General features: G+C 27.0%; 1 pseudogene across 2 annotated transcripts; it reads right to left on the reverse strand.

The window, feature by feature from the left end:
- Positions 1 to 228: 228 nt before the first annotated feature.
- On the reverse strand, positions 229 to 2765 carry LOC149515873 (DNA-directed RNA polymerase V subunit 7 pseudogene; annotated as a pseudogene). Of its 2 annotated transcripts, none has more exons than XR_016326286.1 (2): positions 2723 to 2765; positions 229 to 938 (listed from the first exon to the last, which is right to left on the reverse strand). The product of XR_016326286.1 is annotated as a DNA-directed RNA polymerase V subunit 7 pseudogene, transcript variant X2 (transcript). The 2 variants fall into 2 exon arrangements; XR_016326285.1 differs by lacking the exon at positions 2723 to 2765 and adding an exon at positions 1037 to 1057.
- Positions 2766 to 10115: the final 7350 nt, after the last annotated feature.

Genomic DNA, 10115 nt, shown 5'->3' on the forward strand with positions numbered 1-10115 from the left:
TCGTGAATTTATATTATATTTATATCATTAAATACGTATAAAACATAAAAAAAAAATTATATCAAATTTATGTGGACATGCAAAATACAATACACATTTTTTATAATTTTATCAAACTCATATAATTTTTATTAAAATTTTAAATCATATATTTTTTTGTATTATTTTCATGTCATGTCTCTGTAACAAATTTAAAATTATCAAATCTAATTGTGATGAAGTGGGAAGTTTTCAAAAGCTATACCACGTTAACATCATAAATTAGCTTTAGACTTCAACAACCGAACCGACAATAACTACTACAATAATTCAACATGCAACCCTCTTTGCTGTCAACTACTTCCTAAGAAAGCAATAGCAAGTGCGTGCAAATATATACAGAGGTGAAAAAAAGTTATATTCAGGAAATTGGTCCTAAGTAGTCACCTTCCAAACTCACCAATGCCTGAAATTCCCTCTCTGCCTCCATCCACTTTGTTCCAATCACAATAAACCGAACAATGACATCCTTCTCAATCTTAGAGTGCTTGTCGTTCATGAAGATAGCATTCTCCCCAGGCACATACTGATAGTCAGGCATTTTTACATGAGACAGATAGATGTTTTGTACTGGTCCACACTTCAAGAAAACTCCATGCTTTAGTACCTTGTGTACAATCCCTTGCAAGATCTCTCCTCTGAACATTTTGAAGGTAACTCCGCTGAAAACAACAGGGAAAAGCACATCCCCTGTGTTCTGTCTAACTCTGCCCTCTCCAATGTTCTCCAGAGTTGTTACAGCCATGAAATATCCAAGATCCTTGGAGGCCTTCTTGCAAGCAAATTCATCCAAAAGGCGGACCACTATAGCCTTTTGGAGCATCAAGCCTTTGGCATCCAAGCTATCAGTGGGAATTATGACATTCCATGGCAACCGCACCTTGAGAAACATTATGCACCTGTCATCAACAGGGAAATGTTTAAAAAAAAAAGGGAAAAGTAATTCGCAATGAAACTAATGTCCTTAGAGCAAGAAGAAATAGTGAAAAAGGCTCACCTACAGTTTAGTGTTTTGATAATTGAAAATTTACCAGATCGTAATGAATACAACCCTATAATGCACATTTCACATGATCATTAATGCCCAATTCTACCATACAAATAGCACCGAACCCAGAATCAAACATAAAGCAATAACAAACAGAAGTATCAAAGGAAAATTATGGCATTTCCTTCACAACCAATTGAAATTTTCTTAAACAAAAACATGGCGAGCAGATTCAGTAGGCTGAATGAGCTACAACTCATATCTAAACTAAATTTTCATACAGACATTGACAATCGAAACCCAAAGCCATGCCATTTTCTTTACTAAAAATGGGAATCTTTTTTAAAACAAAGCATTCCCAAACATATTTAGTCTGATTAAGAAACCAAAGGAAAAAAAAAAATCCAGCTATTTAAAAATAGTGAAAAAGGCTCACCTACAGTTTAGTGTTTTGCTAATTGAAAATTTACCAGATTGTAATGAATATAACCCTATAATGCCCATTTCACATGATCATTAATGCCCAATTCCACTATACAAATAGCACCAAACCCAGAATCAAACATAAAGCAATAACAAACAGATAGTATCAAAGGAAAATTATGGCATTTCCTTCACAAACAATTGAAATTTTCTTAAACAAAAACATGGCGAGCAGATTCAGTAGGCTGAATGAGCTACAACTCATATCTAAACTAAATTTTCATACAGAAATTGACAATCAAAACCCAATGCCATGCCATTTCCTTCACGAACAATGGGAATCCTTTTTAAAACAAAGCATTCCCAAATATATTTAGTCTGATTAAGAAACCAAAGGAAAAAAAAAAACCAGCTATTATCCAAATTATCATTAGTTCATTACATACCCCATTAAACAACAGCAACAACAATAATGCATACATTCAACCAAAGGCAATTCTCAACCTGAAAATTCACATCCACACATACTACTGGAAAGAACGAGTGATTAAATTCCAAATATAGCACTCTCACCAAAAATATCAATCTTAGTAAAAAAAAGCATCAATTTAATTCAAGATAGAAAACAAAATCCAAACTCCATGTTAACACCATCTTAATTCCCATAATTTTATCATAACAAAATCCAAGAAAAATCAAGAAAACTCAGTAAGTCGTAATCAAATGTCCATTTAAAAAATAATAAAAGAAAAAGAAAAGCACCTTCAAAAACTTTTCTCTGATCCATTCAATCAGACAGGCAATAGAAGCCAGTCAAACAGAAACCCAATGAAAATCATATCTTTTAAAACTACAAATGAATACAATTTTAAACCAACGAAAATTACTAAAACAAAATTTTCAGGCAATCACAAAATTTTCTAACCAAAAAAATTACTCGGGCAAAAGATTCTATTCAAGACAAGACAAAACCGAAATCAAAACTAAAATTCCATGTCAATATAATCTTAACTTCTCAGAAAATTTATCACAGCATATGGTCAAAAACAATGAAGAAAACCCATCATTAATAATCAAAATGCCATTCTAAATATAATAACCAAACATACCAGAAAGACCAAGACAAGCAAAATAAATTATGAATCAAAGCTTTGTAAATGTAAAAATCACTACCATCTTTTCAACCAAATGAAATCATGAAAACTACAATGTAGAGCATCAGAATCATAGACAAACGGTAAATTTAGAGTAAAAGGAAATTTGGGTTTTTACCTGAATTGAGAATCTGAGAGCTAAGTGAGACCAAGGAAGAAAGGAATGAATTTTTCATGAACAAATAAACGGTTTTAAGTTAAAAGATTCAGATCGACGGTCGAGATTGCTTTAAAACGTTTTAAGCTTTTTTTTTCCCAACAAAACAACGTTTTGGGCTTTTGCTTTTGGGCTAATATTTGGCCTTTTAAAAAAACAATATTTTCGATTTTTTTTTGTTGGAAAAGGAAAAACATTTTAAATTTTTAGAATTTTTTAAATAAATTTTTTAATGTTTTAATTTCCCAAGTAAAATTTTAAATTTTAATATAAAAATAAAAAAAATAAAAGAATTAGATAATTAAAAATATTTTGGGCTTTTGGCTTTTGGGCTAATATTTGGCCTTTTTAAAAAAAATACTATTTGCAGTTTTTTTCTTTATGTTAGAAAAGAAAAAAATGTTTTGAACTTTTAGAAATTTTTAAATAATTTTTTTAATGTTTTAATTTCTAAAGTAAAAATTTTAAAAATAAAAAAATATAAAAAAATTAGACAATTAAAAATGTTTTTAATGTAAAAAAATTGTAGTATCAAGCACCATTAACATCATTTTTTTTTCCTATCAATGGTAACACAGGAATTCTTTCACGTAAATAATGAATTTTAATCATTTTCACGTAAATAAAGGCTAAATAAACAAATATAATATTTAAAGATTTAGTTGGATCTAATATATATATATATATATATATATTTGCATTTCTTTTGCTATGATAATTCAAAATGACACCATTGTTGTAAATTTTATTTGTATTGCCTACAAGAAAAAAAAAAAATCCACTTCTTCCCTGGTCTCACCATATTTTTTTTTTTCAGATTTTCTAATATAAAAGTTTCCAAAATAATTAAAAAAAAAATCTCATAACCTTTATGTTCTTGATATTGTGATGTCATTAATTTCATAAAAATATCATTAATATAAGAATTTAAGTGGCTCAAAATAATGTTTATAATTCAATTACGATCCATTAGGAAACGTGAGTGTTAAATGAGTAAGAATAATTAAAAGTCTTGAATTTTTATTCATAAATAAGGACTAAAATATTATAAATAGTCATGGTCATGTATAGGCATGACATAATTAATTCAAAGGCCTCTGAAATATTACAAATAACAAAGACAAACTAACCACACATACATTAGATAGTAGCTAGAACTAGTAATGCTGACTGGTTGGCTGTTAAATTAATTATTTAGTATTATTAGTAGTAGTCCGATAGCTACTACTATATTTTATTTTTACGAACTCACCACCACAGTTTCCTCAGATATAAGCATCGAGCAGCAAGCAAAGCCCGCTTAAGAAGCTGGCCTGAATGTTGCCTTCAATGTTGGCGTAGGACTGGTTTGATCAATGACAGCCTCAGACGAGTATCCGAATTTATTATTGTTGTTGCTTTGGTTCCCAGATTTGTACTTTGATTTGAGACCAATCACTAGCTTTGTTGCTTTCAATGATCTCAGTATAGAACTGCACTTGATAAATAATTAATTATTTAATTATTTCAAAGCTCTAAATAGTGTGGTTTGGTTTTATTTTTTGTTGAAAAATGTAAAGTAATTCAGTCCAAATTCTAATAGTGTATTACTACAACATATGAATGAATTTGAAATAAAATAAAATTTGAGTTAATTTTGAGATACCAATTGAAATTATGAAATTAATATACTATCGGAATTAAGATCAATACCTTGTTTGGCTCATTTTCAACATTGCTCCAAGCAATAATCCACTTAAGCTTATTGTCTTTGAGAAGATATGCAACACCTCCGATGGAACCTTTGGAATCGGTATTGTGCTTAAACTCACCGGCTTGTTGATCTTGAATCGATCTTGGGGGATCTCCACTGCCATGCCAATAGTTTTGGTTGTCCAACGTTACATATTGATTTTTACCAGCATGATTCTGCAGCTGACACTATGTGTACACTGGAATAGTTGAGCTAGCAATTTTTGGTTTAACCTACAAATTTCTAAAACCTCAGCTATTGGGTTTGGTTTTGCTTTGTGCTCGGTGGTCAATTGCATATATCGGCATATACTTATATACTGGTTTGCAGCATAAGTAGACAAAGCCGATTGGTGCAACTAAAAGTTTACATATTTTTTCTATCAATTCATGTTTCATTTCCATTTTCAAGTATAACCAAAGATCCATGTGAAAATTGCGTGGAAGTAGGTATGCAATCTTTTGCCAAGGCTGAGGGGTTGGGCATTCAATGCAATCAATTACTTGACGCAACTTCCTTAATTTCCTGTGATCTTTTATTTTCCATTCAATTTTATGATCATAGATGTACTTAAGTCTCATATACGAGGTTTGGGATAGCTTTAAACTTTTTACATTGCACTTATTAGGGTTATACTAATACATGTTATTTAGATGGCCCAAAACACATGTTATTCTTGAACGTGTAACAATTTCACTAAACTTTTGCTATATTCATTTTTTTCATAATTATTTTTAACCTTTTCGCATGAAAAAAACCATACAATATCATTTTAATTAAATAAATTTAAATTTAAATATAAGATATACTAAAATCATGGCACAAGAAAATATATTTTTAGTGATAAAAAATTTCGTTGTTAAATTTTGATTTCAAACCCTAAATTCCTTTACTAAAACACGTTATTAATTGAATTTTCAATGAAATATTTTCATCCCAAAATTGAAGTTGTTACAAGTATTCCACTGAAAAAAGAAATAAAATACTTCAAAAGTTTTCGTTGGGAATTGATTAAATTCTGTCACTAAAATTTAATCAAACATAAGTTATTTTTTTGATAAAAGTTTTTGTGGTGGAAAATTTTGTCACTAATACTTTATTATCCGACATAAAATCTTATAGCTAAATAAGGTTTCATGTGAGAAAAAAGATCAATAGAGAATTGATCCTTTTGCACCAAAATATAAGAAATACTAAATATAATAACTATATTATTTATTTTATTGATAAAAATTATAAAATATACAACTTAAAAAGCAACTCAAATCACTACTTATAAAGAGTGATCTAAAAGCATCATGGCATATATTAATACAAAAGTAAAATTACTTACAAGGAATGTTTGCTTGTAGTGTCAAAACTTATTTTAATCTATGTAAAAATCAAATAGGGTCAATGAAATTGGGAATGTGATAAAGAGAGTATACACATCAAAAGTTCTATTCACCCATTAATTCTTGTGTTAATTAAATGTCACTTATGGATGATATCCTACTCCATTAAAATCGCAACTTCATTATCCATATAAATGGGTAAAATTACATTGATATTCTTATAACAATCAAGCTTTTGTCTTTTTCAAAGTTTATTGCATTACAACCAAATAATGACATTTTCAACATAACTATCGGTATTTATGGTGAACAGTGTGTTTAGCGGTGTGGTGGATGTTGTTTTTTAGTAGCAATTATCCTTATATATTTAATTTCAATTGATTGAGATTGAGTCAATAAGTGCAACGTAAATTGTTGGAAAGATCTATTACTTAACTTTGTAACTCATTTTATAGCTTGTTATTTGAAGTTTTCTAAAAGGAGTTATGAATGATTTATTGCAAATAGGCTAACTGGTTAAATTCCTGCATGTTTTGTGATTTTGGGATTTAAATTATATTGATTGGCAATGAATTAGCAGACTCACCATACATGGTTGGAATCTTAATTATCCAACACATTTTATAGCTTATAATTATTTGAACATTCTTACATAAAGTTACGTTTAGAACTTTTATGTTTAGAAGTTTTAAAACTTTTTCTTAGTGTGGTAAGATATTTATAATAAATGTCATGTTAAATGATACAAACTTTATTATTCCTCTCACCTGTTTACTTTAAATCTTTAATTATTTTCATTTTAAAATGCCTATTCTTTTATGTTGTTTTTTAGTAGCAATTATCCTTATATATTTATAGGAAAAATTATTAATTTAAATTTTATATTGTCAAGTTAATTATTATATTATAATAAAGCTTTTTTACATTAATTTTCACATTCCATTACAATGAAAATTATCTTAATTTTATCATAGGTGCTATGATATTTCTAACCTATTTTACTTAAAATAATATGAATTTTAAAATTTATTTTATTTATTTATGTTAATATTTTTAATTAATTTTTTTCGTTTTAAATATAAATTATTTTTTGTTGCTTTTAATCTTAAAAGTTTTTTATCTTAAAAGTTTTTTAATTATTATCCTTGAAAAATTATTAATTTAAAATTTAATCTACTTAAAAATCAAATAAAATCAATGACATTGTGAACGTGATAAATAGAGTATACACATTAGAATTTCTATTCACCCCTTAATTCTTTTGTTAATTAATAAATGTCATTTATGGTCGATCTCTTACTACATTAAAACTTGCAAGTCCAATGTTCGTATAAATGGGTACAATGACATTGATATCCGCATAACTATCAAGCTTTTGTCTTTTATCAAATTTATTGCACCAAAATCAAATAATGTGTACCTTGACTAGCAATATTTATGGTGAATAATGTGTTTAGTGGTGAATGTTTTAATTTATTTCGAAGGGTAAATGATTTTTTAAACAAAAAAAAAAGAAGAAAATGATAGCATCAAATTTTAACCAACCGAAAACATACACACATATATATTTATCGACCTTAATATATATATATATATATTTATTTATTGACCTTAAAATATGCAAAATGATATAATAGGTTAACATGGAAACTAAAAAAATATAAATATTCATTTATCAAATAAAAATATTTTTATAGATTACATATTTTGTACTTATTTTTATTTTATTTTTATAAAAAACATTAAAATAAAAAATCAAACATAATTATATATCATCCTATTTTAATAAATAATATTTTGTTATATTTTCCTTGTTTACGAATGACATTATGCTAAATAATATATTTCTTTTTATTAATTTAATTTTATTTTAAAACATTATTTTCTTTTTTTATCCTCTTTTAGGCTTGAAAATATTTTTTAAAATTGTTCTTATATTTTTACATGTAAAATAAAAAGTTATTAAATTTTATATTGCCAAATTAGTTATTACATCATGATGATATCTTTTTATATTTGTTTTTACTTTACATTATGTTTAAAAGTTTAAAACTTTTTCTTGATATCATATGACATTTATAACAAATTTTATATCAAATGTGTCATAACATATAGATTTGAAAATTTATAGTTAGATTTAACAAATGAATTGAGTCGCCACCAATCTTTTTTATTAGGTGTGTTGGTCACCTAAGAAATCTATCCTTTTAAGGAGATCCTAAGCTTGACTAAGGGTGCCTAAAATAATAAGTTCGAGTTTATTAACCATAATAGAGTTTGAGAGTCGGTTACATATAAGGAAGGTTATAGCACCCCCACATGTCCATCCAAAAGATGGTATCATATTATTTTGAATTTATCCTATGGTCTTGAGTGTAATGGTTTTAAATTTTATGTTAAATATTGGAAACAATTTTTAAGCTTTTCTATCAATCTGATAGAACTTTTAAAAAATACTTTGTTTAAGAATCTCATTTGATTTTTTGAAGACGCTCTATCGTTAAAAAAAGATTTATTTATCATTATTTATTATTATCAATTTTCGTTGAAATTAAATCTAATTATTTCATCATTTGGGCCAAATTAGAAATATTTTCTCTTTTGAATTTCTAAAATTTTCACCATTTGGGCCTATTTAGAAACTTTCTTTTTTTTGGAAAGAAAATAATATGACAATTATTTTTATTGAAATTTTATCTAAATTATTACACCATTTGGGTCAAATTTAGAGAAAATTTCTCACCTAGAGATTTATTAAAAATTTACCATTTGAAATTTTTAAGAATCTCATCTTTAGATAATTATAAAATATTTTCAATCCAAATTTTTGTTTGGAAAAGAACACAACTACTTGTATTAAAATTTCATCTAAATCATTCTACCATTTGGGCCAAATTTAGAAAAAATTTCTCACTTAGAGATTTCTTAAAAATTTACCGTTTGAAATTTTTAAGAATCTCATCCTTGGGTAATTTATATTTATTAATTCAAAAAATTTTATATTTTTATGCTTTTATGTTTTTGATTTTTTTTGTTCGAAAATAAATATTAATTATTGTTATTGAAATTTTATCTATATTATTCCACAATTTAGGATAAATTTAGATAAAATTTTTCACTTAAAAATTTTATAAAAATTTACTATTTTTTCGTATCTAATCTTAAAAATATAAATGTGCAATAGAATCAATTATCAACAAATAAAAAATATAGAAGAAAAATACCAGACTTTAAGCCTTGAATTTTAGCCCAAAAATGTTGGAAGGCTCATAGAAGTGGGTTCACATTGCATTCAGCCTTCATAAGCTCAACCTGGAGAAGAATTTAGAAAACCCCTATGGATTTGCAATTACATACCCTTGTTCATAATTTGATGCCATGCTGCCATCATTAGGATTAATTTGCAAACGTGGCCCAAATACAAAAGAATTCAAGCTGTTGGGTGAAATTGCATTCAGATTAAGTTTAAATATTGAACAGTAGCCGCCAATCGGGTTTTCTTCATGTGAGTAACTGGTCAAAGTGTAGGCCAACCCTTCATCTTTCTCCCTAAATGGATTCTCTCTCCTGTTTCTTGATTGCGAACACAATATCCTTTGTGCGCTTCTCTCTATGATTCCTTCTTGATTTTTTTGTCTGTTTCTAATCTCTGGATCTTTTTTCCCATGTTGCTGCTGCCGTCCTTCTTGTTGTAAATTGCAATCATTTATAAAACTATGTGATTGAGTTTTAGTGCAATTTTGATTATCATCCAAAGCTAAAAATTAGCACCAATTCTAATCTCATTTTTTTAGCTTTTTTTTGTTTTTTTAAAATTAATCAGATAATGGAGAAAGAATAAGAAATTAAACAATAAATAGACCATAAAAAAATAAAAATGATAAATACAAAAATAAAAAAATCTAAAATAAAAATGAATAAAAATCCCTACAACCGAGCTTATATTAGTCTTAATTGATAAAGAATCATGGACAAAATAGGGTGTCTACAAAATGATACAAATTTTATAATTGCTTACAATTATTGATAAAAATTATAAAATATGTAACTTAAAGAACAACTGAAACTACTACTTATCGAGAGTGATCTAGAGGCATCATTACAGATATCATATATAAAAGTTTATGTCATTTATGGTTGATATCCTACTAAATTAAAATTGCAACTTCAATATCCATATGAATGGGTAAAATTACATTGATATCCTTATAATAATTAAGCTTTTGTTTTTTTTCAAGTTTATTTTATTAAAACCAAATAATGTCATTTTTCAACATGACTATCAGTA

Source organism: Durio zibethinus, chromosome 12, assembly GCF_047325235.1.
Source record: "Durio zibethinus cultivar Kanyao isolate XHJ-2024 chromosome 12, ASM4732523v1, whole genome shotgun sequence".
Classification (NCBI taxonomy): domain Eukaryota; kingdom Viridiplantae; phylum Streptophyta; class Magnoliopsida; order Malvales; family Malvaceae; genus Durio; species Durio zibethinus.